The sequence below is a fragment of the Lissotriton vulgaris genome, chromosome 6, assembly GCF_964263255.1.
Source record: "Lissotriton vulgaris chromosome 6, aLisVul1.2, whole genome shotgun sequence".
Classification (NCBI taxonomy): Eukaryota; Metazoa; Chordata; class Amphibia; order Caudata; family Salamandridae; genus Lissotriton; species Lissotriton vulgaris.
Window position 1 is genome coordinate 1,897,057,020 of NC_141694.1, and position 14,483 is coordinate 1,897,071,502.

The 14,483-nt window shown below is 48.0% G+C and overlaps 1 protein-coding gene across 1 annotated transcript in view; it reads left to right on the top strand.

Annotated features, from left to right (window-relative positions):
- The first annotated feature begins 9,960 nt into the window (after positions 1–9,960).
- Positions 9,961–14,483, top strand: part of LOC147709822 (uncharacterized) — a 62,371-nt gene continuing 57,848 nt past the window's right edge. Inside the window, 1 exon segment of the mRNA XM_086928270.1 lies at positions 9,961–10,085. The gene's annotated coding sequence lies outside the window, so the exon portion shown is untranslated.

Genomic DNA, 14,483 nt, shown 5'->3' on the forward strand with positions numbered 1-14,483 from the left:
ATAGACAAGGTTAACTCTTTATACAAATGGGGTGCTGATTGCCTTTCCATCCTCCACAGGCCCCATTGAGAATACCAGCCTGGTAGAGAATCAAATTATATCATCTGACCACCAACAAGATACTAGGTGAGTCCAGTCACATGCAGATTTAAGAACCACCTGGAGTCGATTACCCTTGGGACAGGGGTCCTGACCCAGTACTCTTTTTCTGCTTAATAGGTTACCTACCCATTAGAAGCGTGGACGGAGGTCCATACTAGAACAACATCACTGGTAATGTACCCAATACCCACCATCAACCACACTTGTAAATATGTTGTACCAAGTTTCTAATACCTACCTCATTCTTGTACAATAGGTGTAAAATCCAGACCAATTGTTGGATAACGGCCAAAGCTACACCGCCCGCCCCAACCCCCCCCCCCTTCATAGTCCTGAAGAAGACCCGCAGCCGAGGTCCCAAATATCCCAAGAGCACCAGGGTCGAAACGTCGACGCTTACCAATTGATTTGCCTGTACCCCTTTTATTTTTATTGTGGTTTTTCCCCCCCTAATTGACATTTACAGGGGACAGGCTCATATGATAGCAGAGGCTATCCCGCTTAGTGATGTGTAAATATTATAACTGTATACCACTATTGTCTATTCCTCTTTTTTCCAAATCATTCGAGCACCCCTTTCCTTCCTCACCGACTATACTCTTGATAGTCTGTTGCGCCGTTCAGACAACTGTTTTATCAAATTGTAAATAAATAAGTGAATTTTTGATATAACAAACATCCACAGTGTGGTTATACCTCGATTGCTTTTATAATCTCTTTGTTTTCCTAAGTTAATTGTGTCAAACTTTTTGGGTATTGTCCACTATTGAATACATCTCTCCCATTCTTTTGATTGAATCAATGTATGCAGATTTAATCGCATAACTAAAAAACAAATGATATTCATATAAGTGTTTATTCAAATCAAAATCAAGGACCACCATTCTTTATACGCCGCGCATCAGAGGCATCGATCACAGTTGCAAAGTGGTGTGGCCGGGCGGGGTACGAGTTAGTGACTCAGTCTTGGAGAAGACTGGCGAGTGCACCGTGCAGGGTGCTGCAGCTGTGCTGACAGACCGGGACTAAACAGAAGTCTGAAAATGTCATTAAGTAAGTTAGTGTTACTTTGGCCAACGAGCTGTGCGCCAGGTAGAACCGTGACTGACTTTACTGGACAGAGTTTATTGTAACTTGGGTCAACGCGGCTACGGAGCGGCATGCAGTGTCTGATTTGATAAATTAATTTCCGACAGACAAAATTGGGCTGGCTGGACTGAGCTCTGCTGTAAAGATACGGGCCCCCTGCTACTAATATGAAGTTCGCCTATGGAAGGAAATACATACTGTAAAGTTCCTGGGACAACTTCAAAAGCTATTTAAATACACATGATGGAGGTAACTGTGAGAGAAGAAAACTAACACTCTTAATTAGAAAAATACAAATATATATTTTATTAAATAATGTATCTAAATGGTGTACGTTCTGTACAATTTCAGGACAGAGAAGTCACAATTTTAAGACTACATACACACTAGATTCATCTACCTATCCATACATACATATCACAAACATGATTGAATTATTCAAAATTATCAATTGATTAAATATTTCTGATATACAGTAAATTCATACAAAGGAAAAACAATTTCTAGTTATGTCAGCATGATAATATGATTATTTAATTACACAAAAGATGGGCAAAACCACACAGATACGAGATGTGGCAAATGTTCGGCTCTACGTGCATTTCGGCAGAACCTTCCTTCCTCAGGAATGCCACCTCCAAATGACTTCTCAAATTGTACCGATCACTGTGAGCTAATGGAATCACAATCATCTGAATAATGGGGTGGACTCATAAAGGGCCTTATTTATTTAGCAACACGGGTTCAAATGTAACACGTCCCAGTGAGCCTGGGAAGTCATTTCGCAATCGTAGTGAAAAACGACTTGCTAAAACTGTTCTGTATTCAATTACAAAGGATGTATCCTATTGAAACAGTTTGTTCCATTCTGGGTGAGTAGCACCTTTATACTCGGCATAGGGATTGTCATGGAAAGCTTGGTTACGATGGTGGTTCACCTCCGTGAGGAGTCTCAATTCCAGCAGCTAGTTCTGGTTACTGCATGTGTTCCGAAACTGGTCCCGGCTTTTGAAGTTGTGCTAGGAACTTTACAGTAATAACTGAGCTCTGCGCCAGACACCATCGTTGCAGGCTGTCAGCAGTCTGTGCTGCGGACTCTGACTCCAATGCCTCAGGTCAAGAGAGGCTCTCCCTGTAGCAGCCATCCAGCACCACTGAGGCCAATAATTTGGGAAAAACAGGACTGCTGCCTGCCTTGTGGCTGGTCGCCTTGCGACTGACTTGTACCAGGAGAGAGAGCCCCTTCCGGTGCCCCTGCCTTTCTATGGACGCCAGCAGCACTGAATTTAGACAGCTCGTAGAGCAGCACTGGAGCCATTCTGGCACCTTCATCATTTCCCACTCACTGGTAAGGTTGCTAAATACTGCCCATTTGTTCATGTCGATTTAAGGCTTACGGTTGACAAAAATATAAAAAAACATTATCTTCATAAAGTTTATACATTTTACAATGGACTTTGTCTTTATTTACTGTAATTATGAGACAGTTATCTTTAACTTCACAGCTTCAGAACACTGCAAAGTATGCACCGATGAGGGGAAAAATCTCGGCTTTTTGTACGACCCCAAGCCAGCACAATACAATACTCATCATGCCAGTCAAAACAACAGATTGGTGGTAACCCTGTAGTGACTACCTACCTGGGATCTACTGCAGTAACAGTGAGCAATCGTGAAGGCAATATTCCAAACAGGCCAGTCCAACCCTGGTCAGGTTCAGGTTCTTCTTAATGGCAGGAGGGTGAATGTGCACACTGAGAAGCATTTGCTGCTGCTTTTGGGGCAGCCCAGGCCTCGCTGGAGCATCTTATTATTGTAGTAGGGAGAAGGCTTTAAATTACATTTTTGTCAGAGGGTGGCTCTGAGTGTCACTTAACAGCAAGTACGATAATGTGGCCCATCCGTAGCTGCTTCCTGTTGTGTGTTTCATGTGAATTGTAACACTGTGAAACCTGACTTGTTAATCCTAAACACTTTGCATGCTGAGATTAATAGTTTTCTCTTTTCCTATCAGAATGAATGCACATACAATTTCCACAGTACAAAATGCGCCTAGTTATGAAAAAGCAGATGTGTTGTGGTCAATAGGAAGTGCTCTGCAGCAGTTTAAAGATCTTTTTCGAGTTTCTCACAGCTCAAAAGGGTATAATATGTAATATTTATACATTTCCATGGACTTCATTGCTTGGTTTTGCTCACGAGAAATTTGTCGCTCATAATGGTTGAAATGTCACTCATAATTTCACTGAAATTTAAAAAATGTCACACATAGCACTCTGAACACTTGGCAGCTATGTTTATTGCTTGGTTTTACATCACTCGAAGTGTCACACATTTGGCAGCAGACTGTCACTCATAGGACCTTGTCAATCACCAACAGGGAATTTGTACCCTGGAGGGCTATGCTGTCTCTGCTCTGGCATTCATGTGCGGCCCTCGCACCGATTCTACCTGCCCCGGAACCAGTTTCTGGGAACTGGCCGCATCCACCGCCTCCGGCAGCCCCCTCTTGGCCACACACCCCACCTGCCTCGGACACCAAATGTGGATGCTCAGATACTGAGACCGAACACAGATATCAGACTACGCATGCTCATATACTGAGATGATAAAGAGTTAACCGACTGCGCATGCTCAGATACTGAGACCGAACACAGATATCTGACTACGTATGCTCAGATACTGAGATGATAAGAGTTAACCGACTGTGCATGCTCAGATACTGAGACCGAACACAGATATCCGACTACGCATGCTCAGATACTGAGATGGTCAGAGTTAACCGACTGCGCATGCTCAGATACTGAGATGATAAGAGTTAACCGACTGAGCATGCTCTGATACTGAGATAATACAGATATTCAGAGATATTCATAGATATCTGACTACGCAGGCTCAGATACAAAGATTCCCTGATCAAGTATGCATGCTCAGATACAGTGATGCACAGCGTTACCCACTGTGCATGCTCTGAAGCAGAACACAAATCCGATTGCGCATGTTCCGATACTAATGTTAGCCTAATGGACGCTTAAGTACCGCAACACATACACTAAACTCCTGAGGCGAAAAGCCGGGAGGTGTTCCATTCATTTTAATCTTGTGATTGTGATTGTGTACTGTGTTTTTTAAAGGAAATACTTGCCGTTTTGCACACTTCCAGGCTTCCAGAACAGCTGATTATTAGCTGTGGGGAAGCAGAATCTACTCGTTCCTTGGCGCCATTGACCGCCGAAAGGGAGACGATAGCCACGCCCATCTACTGCTGGCCACGCCCCCTCCGAAGTGATATAGGACGCGCTGACGCGGCGCTGCCCCATTGCTGCTAAACTCCTGAGGCGAAAAGCCGGGAGGTGTTCCATTCATTTTAATCTTGTGATTGTGATTGTGTACTGTGTTTTTTAAAGGAAATACTTGCCGTTTTGCACACTTCCAGACTTCCAGAACAGCTAATTATTAGCTGTGGGGAAGCAGAATCTACTCGTTCCTTGGCGCCATTGACCGCCGAAAGGGAGACGATAGCCACGCCCATCTACTGCTGGCCACGCCCCCTCCGCAGTGATATAGGACGCGCTGACGCAGTGCTGCCCCATTGCTGCTAAACTCCTGAGGCGAAAAGCCGGGAGGTGTTCCATTCATTTTAATCTTGTGATTGTGATTGTGTACTGTGTTTTTTAAAGGAAATACTTGCCGTTTTGCACACTTCCAGACTTCCAGAACAGCTGATTATTAGCTGTGGGGAAGCAGAATCTACTCGTTCCTTGGCGCCATTGACCGCCGAAAGGGAGACGATAGCCACGCCCATCTACTGCTGGCCATGACCCCTCCTACGCCACCTGCTGTTACTATAAATCATGTGTCAATACCGGAAGCGCAGCGGACGAGCGCAGCGGGCACGCCGATTGCGCACCGAAGGCGCGCTTAAGGCAAGCTCGTCTGCGCTCGTCCGCGACGAGGACGCGCCTAGCGCCATAAACCCTGCCCAACATGGCCCACTGTCCCCCTGCTATTCCCGCGATGCCCTGCTTAACCTCCGAGGATATGCTCATGAAGGTAAGCTCACCTTCGAAGAGACTGCTTCTCCCTTAACAGACATCACCCACAAGGACCTACTTGTAGGAGGCCTCTTGAACGTTAGATCGCTACCGAAGCATGCCACCGAAATCAACCTCCTTATAGACTCACATCATCTAGATGTACTTTTTTAACAGAGACTTGGACACATGCCAACTGTGAGACTGACTTAGCCTCTGCTTGCCCCCTAAATTTTAACATTCTCCATCTCCCTAGACCCAAAGGCCGCGGTGGCGGTGTCGGTGTCATCTTCCGAGCCTCGTGGCAATTGAACACCATTGATATAGATTCAGTACCCGGAATTGAGCTCTTCGGTCTGACTATAAATTGCCACCTAGGAGTCACCTTCACGGTAATTATTTGCTACCGACCGCCTGGGGCCTTCTCCCTCTCGCAACAGCAAGCGCTCCTCACGATTATCACTAATTTGGCAACCTCCCACAATAAACTTATTATTCTAGGAGACTTCAATCTTTGGCCAAACGGCAGCCTAGACACAGGTCTAAACAATCTTCTGCTGTCCTGTGACAGTGTGGGGCTTCACCAACTGATAAAGGACCCCACCCATTCCGCTGGCAACCGCCTCGACCTCATCTTTTCGAGTCCGGGTCTAACGCAAGTAGGCGACATCCTGCCTATGAGCTGGACAGACCACTCGCTCATTAAACTTTACATTAACAACGCCACAATAAGAAAGCCCAAGACTCACTTGCCACCACAATTTTCTTATCGTAATTGGAAAGCTTTAGAAAAACTCAGCATCTCCACCAAAGTCTTCGAGGTGGAAGATAGTGTCTCCTCTTCCAATTCGGTAGAATACAACTACAGATCCTTTAGCGCAAAAATCACATCCATCGCGGACTCGGTCGCCCCTCTAAAACTCTGCAAACCTAAAGGTAGAGCACCTGCTCCCTGGTACAACGACTCCCTGAAAATCCTCAAATCAACCTGTAAACAGGCTGAGAGACAGTGGAGACATGGATACTGTAATAACAAGAAAGTCCTCTGGAAAAAGGCACTCCGTGAATACAAATCCGCCATCACAGAGAGCAAAGCGAATTACTACTGCTCCACCATAGCTAATGCGGCTAACAGTCCTAAAAGCATATTTCAGATCCTGGACAATATTTTACATCCTGACTGCGCCAAAAACCCTATCTCTCCATCTCAGACCCTCTGTGATAGCCTCGCTCAGTTTTTCACTGACAAAATTGAGACTATCATAAATAACTTTGCCACGCCCCCGCCACACATCCATCCCACCTCTCCCGAAGTTAGCCCCATCAATCCTGACTCTTTGAAGTCAGCCTGCCCTCCCACGAACAGGCTCCGCGCTTTCCCCCTTCTCTCTCAAACTGAATTTGACAAAGTGGCACAAGGCATCACCTCTGGATCTCCCCTTGACCCTTTGCCTCCGAAAATTTGGAAAGCATGTGGACACGAATTATTCCTTACTCTCCGGATGATTTGTAATCAATCCCTTAGCTGTGGCTTCGTCCCCATCTCCTGGAAGCAAGCGCTCATCACCCCGCTTCTGAAGAAACCCACGCTCAATCCAGAATGCTTGTCCAATTTCCGCCCCATATCACTTCTGCCATTCCCGGTGAAGGTGCTGGAACGTTGGGTCAGTAACTGCCTCTCAACCCATCTCGAGCAGCACCACATTCTGGACGAATTCCAATTTGGTTTTCGCCCAGCCCATGGCACCGAAACCGCTGTGCTCACCACCATGGAGGAGCTTCGAATGCGCGCAGACAGGGGCCAAGCTGTGGCCTTGATCCTATTAGACCTGTCTGCCGCATTCGATACTGTCAACCATGGGATTCTGCTCGAGCGGCTGAGAGAGGCAGGGATCGACGGCACGGCCCTGATCTGGTTCCACTCTTACCTCAGTGACAGAAAACAGGCTGTATCCCTCCCCCCTTTCCAATCGGCCTTCTCCCCTGTCCCTCACGGTGTTCCCCAGGGCTCCTCCATCAGCCCGATTTTCTTTAATGTTTACTTGAAACCTTTGGTCACTCTAATTAAATCACACAACATGACCACAGTAAACTACGCGGACGACACTCAGCTCCTTCTCTCTTGGGAGGGCGAGGATTCCATCCCCTTAGAAGCTTTGCACAACTGTCTAAGAGACACCGCAAGCTGGCTGCACAGAAACTCCCTCCAGTTTAACTCCTCGAAAACCGAGGTTCTGTTCTGCCCTGCGAGCCGTATACCGCGCCCTCTGCCTGCTGAGTTCTGGCCCCCGGAAAACTCTAACAACCCGCCACCGGTCACCAGTGTTCGCAACCTGGGCGTCATGCTTAACCACCAACTAAGCATGGAAACGCAGGTTTCAAGAACAGTCGCTACCTGCTCAGGCCTTATGCGCTCATTGCGCAAAGTCCTGCCTCTACTACCACCTTCTGCCCGAGCACTGATAGTCAGGTGCACTATTCTTAGTCGCCTAGACTATTGTAATGCGCTGCTGTTTGAATCCCCTGCGACACTATTGGACAGACTCCAACGAGTTCAGTCGGCAGCAGCCAAACTGGCCCTTGGGTGGACCAGGAGATCCTCGGCCACTGCAGCACTGGCCGAGCTGCACTGGCTGCCGTTGAAGCAACGCATTGCCTTTAAAGCCCTTTGCCTGGTCTGTAAGGCACTACACGGTGCCGGACCCAGGCCTCTCCAACGTCTGTTCTCGTGGTATACTCCCACCAGAACACTTAGGTCTACAACTGCCTGCCTTGTGAAAGTGCCCAGATGTAAGAAGGCCAGGACTGGGGGAAGATCGTTCAGAGTAGCTGCTGCCAAGTTGTGGAACACTGCCTGTCGATATTCGTCAAATCCCTCACCTCCTTCCCTTCAGAAAACAAATTAAATCCTGGCTCTTTCCTCCGTCCCTTTAAATCCCCAACCATAGTTCAACCCCCGTCTAAGAACCTCTAGGAGTAGCCAACAGCGCCAGGATACCTGCCAGGTGACAGTCGCGCTCTATAAATATTTTAAATAAATAAATAAATAACACGAGAAAGTGATGTTGTGCTGCCTGTAACTGACAATTTTGTTTTTTGCAGATCTTATATAGCGCAAACTCACCCGAAGGTATTGGAATGCTTTACATGAGCACCGTTTTTACATTGCACATTCAGGCACAGGAAGATTAAGTGATTGGACCGAAATCACAGGATGTGGACATGACCCTGAGGCTGGAACCCTGGTTTCCAGCACCAAAGTCAGCAATCTAGCCGACAGACCACATCCTCTCCCCTACACAGAGCTGTGTAGTGGTGACTTCTTTGACTTTATGGCTTGGTTTTACATGCGGGAAAGTGTCATATATTTGTCAGCAGACAGTCACTCCTAGTACTTTGAAGTGTCACGCATTTGTCAGCAGACAGTCACTCATAGGACCTTGAAGTGTCACGCATTTGTAGCAGAATGTCACTCATAGAACCTTGAAGTGTCACGCATGTGGCAACAGACTGTCACTCATAGGGCTCTGAAGTGTCACGCATGTGGCAGCAGACTGTACCTACAATTCTGCCTGCATCACCCACAAAGCCTTGCACTCCTCCTCTCCTCGCTAACTGGCGAATAAACTGAAACTCTCTGGAGGCTCTAGACCATCACATAATGTGGAAAATTTACTGCTGGAACCACCCATTTTTAAGAAGGAAAGATCGATGGCCCAATCCTTTTCAGGCAATGCAGTGAGAATCTGGAACTCACTCCCGCCTCAGCTCCGGACCACCACCTCCTCCTAGACCTTCAAAACTGACCTCAAAGTTCTCCTCCTTCAAAGACACCTCCAAAGTTAATTCACGCCCTCTCTATTGTCTGAAGGAAGACCTCCCGTTGTTGAAAATTCAATTCTCCATGACTATGGAAGTGCCCTCCGAGTGTGCTCTTGTGCTTGAGTGCCTGCCATGTATTGCAGTATTATAGCTCTAATTGTGCCTTTGTAACCTGCACACTTGTCAATTTTTCCTCCTGTATTGCACCGTTTGCTCCTCTTGTATGTTGTTTGCTCACAATGGTTACCTTTACCTCATGAAACTTTACATTTGCTTTTGTAATTTGTTCACTTGTAATCTTCTTCTCATGTCTTCATTTCTGTTCCTGTTGTGAAGCCTCTGACACCTTCGGGTAAAGTCCGCGCGAGATAAAAACGCATAAATAAATAAATCACGCCCAGGGTGTCTGTACCCTCGGTCGCTCTGCTGTCTCTGCTCTGGGCCCCTGTGCGGCCCTTCTCTGCTCTGGGCCCCTGTGCGGCCCTCGCACCCGCTCTACCCGCACCGGGACCGGTCTCTGGGCACCGGCCGCATCCGACGCCCACGGCACCGCCTCGATCACCAGCTGCGCACGCTCAGACACTGAGATACTACACATACTGAACTGCGCACGCGTAGATAGAGAAAGGAATCAGGTGTTCCTATCCGACTGCGCATGTGCAGATCATGATACAAGGAAGCTCATTGCCCGACTTCATAGGTAGGCAGGTGCGAGACGTGGATATCCGACTGCGCATGCGTACATATTGAAACACTGATACAAGACAGTGACATTTGATTGCGCATGCTCAATTGTTAGGCTCTGCACAGCGTCAACGCTATGATACCGCGACACAGGTACAAGATAGAGATATGCTCGGAGATACGGGACTGATCTCCGAGATGCGCATGCTCAGTCATTGGTTACGCGGAACTCTGAGTTGCGCATGCTCAGTCTTGTCATTGTGAACTCCGAGTAAGGCTCCCCGGCTGCAGAGCGCTTCGAAGGCTGTTCAAACGCGGGCAGGCGCTGCAGAGCTGCCGATGACACACACTCAGGTGGATATGAAGCGCTGTATCAAAGAAAGCAGAGATAAGTCGATGGCTTCAGGTGCTTTGGATGCTGAGAGCGAGTGGGTAGCGCTTGGAGGCGGCTGATGACGTCAGTATAAAGGGTGTGGAGGAGGGGGCGGGGCACCCGGGCACGTGCGTGGGCATCAGGTGTGTGCATAGGAGTGTGGTCGGTAGGGGCAGAGACTAGGGTAACCAACTGTTATGGGTGCAAATTCAGGACAAAGGGTCAAAATTCAGGACACAAATTCAGGACAGTAGGTCAAAATTCAGGACAAAACTTCAGGACAATTGGATAAGTTTTAAAGACACATCAGAGGTCAAACCATTTGCAAACCTATTCATCATGTATCCGTCCATCTATCATTTCACTCATCCATCCCTTCATTCATCCTTTCACTCATCCATCATCCATCCATCCACCCTTTCACCCTATCCATCTGTACACTCATCCATCCTCTCTTCTACCCATCATCCATTCATTCACTCATCCATCCAGCCATTTACCCTTTCACCCATCCAGCCATCCTTTCACTTACTATCCATCCACCCAGTCACTCATCCTTCCAAACATCCATCCTTTCAGTCATCCATCCATCCTCCCTTTCTCTCTCCATCGACCCTTTCACTTAGCAATCCTTCTTCCATCCATCCACCCACCCATCTACTCATCCACTCATGAATCCATCCATTAACCCTATCACGCATTCATCCTTTCTCTCATCCATTTATCCTTTTACTCCTTTCACTCCTTCACTCATCTATTCATCCTTTTGTCCATCTACCCTCCCTTTCACTCACTCATCCGTCCATGCATCCACCCTTTCGCTCATCTGTCCATCCATTCACCCTTGCACTTATCAGTTCATTAATCATCTATCATTTCACCCATCCATCAACTCACTCATCATTCACGCTTTCACTCATCCATCCACCCTTTTACCCATCCAGCTACCCTTCCACCCATACATCCAGCTATTTACCTTTTCTCTCTTCCATCCTTCCACTCCATCAATCCATCCATCCTCTCTCATTATCTTTCAATTCAATCTTTCATTCATCCACTCACCCTTTCACTAATTCATCCAGCTATCCACCCATCCCTTCACTTACTCACTCGCCCACCTTTTCATATTAATTTTGAGCTGAGCCTTTCTGAGAAGAAGCCCATCAAGAACTTCACCCTCGCTGCAGGAGCCATTCCAGGAGTGAGACAGAAGTCACCCAGGGCAGAGACAGGATCCACCACAGGAGGGGGACAGGAGCCACCACAGGGGGGACAGGAGCCATCACAGGCGGGGGGGGGGGGGTAGGAGCCATCACATGGGGGGCACAGGAGCCATCACTGGGGGGGGGCAGGAGCGATCACAGGAGGGGGAACAGGATCCACCAGAGTGGGCACAGGGGTGGGCATGCAGTATTCTAGTATCATCTTGGTCTCTTCCTGGGTGGGGTAGGGCTCCTCACCCCCTGCTGGACAAGACAACGCGAAGACAGGCTCCCTGTCCAAAATGTTAGTTTTGCCAGCCCCCACTGTGATGTACAGTACGTTACGGAGATACTCCAAGAGAACTGATTTAACTGATTGTTCTCTATACTTTGTTAATCAGTGTGGGTGCGATTGTGCCATTTCTTTACTTTATTACATTATAGGCTGCATGTTTGAAGACCCGCTCTGTGAAGAGAACCAGTGCTGCAATCAGGGCCGGTTCTAGGAAGTTTGGGGCCCTGGCAGAAAGGGAATGTGTGAGGCAGCGGCCCTTCTAAATTGCATAGACGCATTCAGAGCTGTTTGCATCTGAATAGGAGCCCCTGCTCCTGAAGCCACAGCCCCTCCCTCTGTCACCTTCGAGCACCTCTTAACAGCTCATCAAGGGCTGGAGGCGTGAGGCCATCCCGCTGTGCCTCTCCAATGCTGCTGGGTATCTGAGCTTTGGAAAAAGCCTCGGAGTTAAGACGGGAGGTGGGTGGAAGCTGTGCCTGGTTAAAATTACGGACAAATGGCGTCCGTTAAAGGATCCTTCATGGACAACGGACAGACGGCCGAAATTACGGACTGTCCGTGAAATTTACGGACGGTTGGTCACCCTAGCAGAGACGGCCCTGTCCCCCCTCCCCATGATCTTGTAGTCAAGGAGCCCCCCCCACCTCTGCAGGCAGCTGGGGGCGGGGGGGGGGGCTTGTACCCTGGAGGGGCATTTATATTTTATTTATTTTAAAGGTTTTATATAGCGCTGGCTAGACCCAGAGGTATCAGAGCGCTATAAATGATCAGGACAGTATAAGGCAAACACGGTATAAAAAGCATAATAACAAACTAAAAAACAACATGATTACAAATGAAGAAGGATTGAAACAGGAGCTGGAGCGATACAATGCAGGTGTTATAGGTAGAGTGGGGTACTGGAAGAAAGAAATATATTACTGAGAAAAATACGGTATGGTGAAAAGAGATCAGGAGTCGGGCACAGGTTAGGATCCCCAGTAGTAGTTAAGGAGGTGGGTTTTGAGGTCTTTTTTGAAGCTGGCGTACGAGGGGTTACAGCGCCGGTTTTTAGGGAGGGTATTCCAGACAGTAGGGGCATTGCCAGAGAAGGAGCGAGATTGTGTGGTTTTCTTTTTATGCAGAGGAGGGATTAGGAGGAGGGCGTTGGTGCTTCTCAGAGGACGAGTGGTACCAGCAATGAGGAGTTTCTTGGATAGGTACTGCGGAGTGTCTTGGTGGAGTGCTTTATGAGTGATGCTTGCCGTTTTGTAAGCTGATCTCCCTTCGATAGGGAGCCATTTAAGAGATTTGAGAGCTGGGGAGATATGATCGAAGCGTTTGCTGTCTGTGATGAGCCTGGCTGCCAGGTTGAGCACATCTTTAATTGGAGCAAGGTGGACCTTGGGGATTCCGTTGAGGATGGCGTTGCCATAGTCAATACTTGCACGTGAGGAGGCCTGGGGCCCTTGTGCCCTGGAGGGGCATGTGAGCAGGCCCTTGTACCCTGGTGGGGCATGTGATGAGGCCTGGGGCCCTAGTACCCTGGAGGGGCATGCTAGGAGGCCTGGTGCCCTTGTACCCTGGAGTGGCATGTGAGGAGGCATGGGGCTTTTGTACCTTGTAGGGGCATGTGAGGAGGCCTGGGGCCCTTGTGCCCTGGAGGAGCATGTGAGAAGGCCCGAGGCCCTTGTACCCTGTAGAAGCATGTGAGGGGCCATGTACCCTAGAGGGGCATGTGAGGAGTCCTGAGGCCCTTGTACCCTGGAGGAGGATTAGGAGGCACGACCAACATGTTTCAGAAATGTTGTGGGGGGCCTTCAGTGGTGGCAGCAGACTCTCAGATGTTTTGAGAAATTGATGCCTCTTAAAGTCTCCTGGGGCCTTGTGCCCAGGATCCCAGGAGAGGGTTACCTTGATTGTAAGCACTCCTTGAGCTTGTGCGTTTGTGCCCAGGCTCTAGAGTGTGGAGATCTCTTGTAGTTGGTCCCATGACCAACCGGGTTTGGTGGCTCAGTGGACTAAAGCAGCAACTGCAGGGGCCTGTGTTTGACCTCATGTTCACAAGTTCAAATCCCGGCGGGTCCACTCAGCCTTTCATCCATCTGAGGTTGATAAAATGAGTTATATTGAGTTGGGTAAAAATAAACATCTGTTATTCAGCGCCAAGACCCCTACGGGTATTTCTGCACTTTACAAATACACCCGTTATGTTATGATTGCAGTGACATTTTTTTATTTTTAAGATTTTTATTTTGGAGATTCTTATTTCAGAAGTTGTCACCGGTATGCACAGCTTTACGCCCACAACTCTAAGGCGGGCAGCTCGTTAATGTTTAGCGTTCTACACAGCTTCTTATCCCACACCCAAGAGGCAGGGCAGCGTCACAATTAAGAATCGTAGCTCCCATCTTTCGTGTCAGGAGCGTACACTGTGCACCAGTAATCGGAAACATTACTCAAATTTTATAACAAACAAAGAGATGTCAACTCTGCCTACCACTATCAGTACTCCCACTTCGTTCTTCAGCCAATGACCATGGAGCCTATCAATCGTGGCCCGCTAAACCTCTTCCCTCCTAGTAGTTTCCCTAGCTATCGTCTGATTACCATCGAAGTCACCTGTGCCGTCCGTCAATCCAATCACCTCCCGTCGCCCCGCAAGGTATGTGTACCCAGTGTCGAAAGATGGCACCATCTACTGAGAGATGGGAAAAACAGTCCCATCTTCAATCGCTGTTGTTGTCTCTATTGTGGTATCCCCCCTTACTGTTCAAGTATGTTGTGTATAGTCCCCAGAAGTTCTTCGGCCTACTCCTGGGGGGACATAGATAAGGGTCCCAGACTATGTAGAATTTATGCGCACAAAAAATTCACAAACTTTAGATACATATTACTCGTAC